Here is a 273-nt window from a genome sequence, read left to right on the forward strand (position 1 = left end):
GGGTCAGAACTGGTCAGATCCGGGTCAGAACTGGTCAGAACCGGTCAGAACTGGTCAGAACCGGTCAGAACTGGTCAGAACCGGGTTAGAACTGGTCAGAACTGGTCAGAACTGGTCAGAACCGGTCAGAACCGGTCAGAACATAAAGGAGAAGGGATGCAGAGAGAGGTATGCCGTTGAGGCTCAGTAAAGCCTTTTACATGTCAACACAGTTTTTTTGCACAATGCTGATTTGATGATTCCCAGAGGAGGTCAGACAAGATGGAGGGGAGG

This window comes from Nansenia antarctica (assembly GCF_963989245.1).
Source record: "Nansenia antarctica genome assembly, chromosome: 1".
NCBI classification, from domain to species: domain Eukaryota; kingdom Metazoa; phylum Chordata; class Actinopteri; order Argentiniformes; family Microstomatidae; genus Nansenia; species Nansenia antarctica.